General features: G+C 41.2%; 1 non-coding gene across 1 annotated transcript; it reads left to right on the top strand.

Moving 5' to 3' along the window:
- Positions 1–289: 289 nt before the first annotated feature.
- LOC130963979 (small nucleolar RNA R71) lies at positions 290–397 on the top strand. Its single transcript, XR_009080094.1, has one exon. It is a non-coding gene; the product is annotated as a small nucleolar RNA R71 (small nucleolar RNA).
- The last annotated feature ends 609 nt before the right edge of the window (positions 398–1006 follow it).

Here is a 1006-nt window from a genome sequence, read left to right as displayed (position 1 = left end):
ACAGACTTTGAGAAATCAAATTGACTTGTTGAGTCAATATCTTGTTCTGAGCCAGAATGGCATTCAGAGCATCAATCTCAAGAACTCCTTTCTTCTGACTTGTCCCATTGTTCACAGGATTTCTTTCAGAAGTGTACATGAATTGGTTATTTGCAACCATTTCAATGAGCTCTTGAGCTTCTGTAGGCGTCTTCTTCAGATGAAGAGATCCTCCAGCAGAGCTATCCAAAGACATCTTGGATAGTTCAGAGAGACCATCATAGAAAATACCTATGATGCTCCATTCAGAAAGCATGTCAGAAGGACACTTTCTGATTAACTGTTTGTATCTTTCCCAAGCTTCATAGAGGGATTCTCCATCCTTCTGTCTGAAGGTTTGGACTTCCACTCTAAGCTTACTCAATTTTTGAGGTGGAAAGAACTTTGCCAAGAAGGCATTGACTAGCTTTTCCCAAGAGTCCAGGCTTTCTTTAGGTTGAGAGTCCAACCATATTCTAGCTCTGTCTCTTACAGCAAAAGGGAATAGCATAAGTCTATAGACCTCAGGATCTACCCCATTAGTCTTGACAGTGTCACAGATTTGCAAGAACTCAGCTAAAAACTGATGAGGATCTTCCAATGGAAGTCCATGGAATTTGCAATTCTGTTGCATTAGAGAAACTAATTGAGGCTTAAGCTCAAAGTTGTTTGCTCCAATGGCAGGGATAGAGATGCTTCTCCTATAGAAATTGGGAGTAGGTGCAGTAAAGTCACCCAGCACCTTCCTTGCATTGTTGGCATTGTTGTTTTCGGCTGCCATGTGTTCTTCTTCTTTGGAGAATTCGGTTAGGTCCTTTAAAGAGAGTTGTGCTTTGGCTTCTCTTAGCTTTTGCTTCAAGGTCCTTTCAGGTTCAGGGTCAGCTTCAACAAGAATGCCCTTTGTCTTTGTTCCTGCTCATATGAAAGAGAAGAGAACAAGAAAATATGGAATCCTCTATGTCACAGTATAGAGATTCCTTTAGGTGTC

This window comes from Arachis stenosperma, chromosome 2 (assembly GCF_014773155.1).
Source record: "Arachis stenosperma cultivar V10309 chromosome 2, arast.V10309.gnm1.PFL2, whole genome shotgun sequence".
Taxonomy (NCBI): Eukaryota; Viridiplantae; Streptophyta; class Magnoliopsida; order Fabales; family Fabaceae; genus Arachis; species Arachis stenosperma.
The sequence above is the reverse complement of the archived record's forward strand: the minus strand, read 5'-3'. Positions and strand labels throughout refer to the sequence as shown.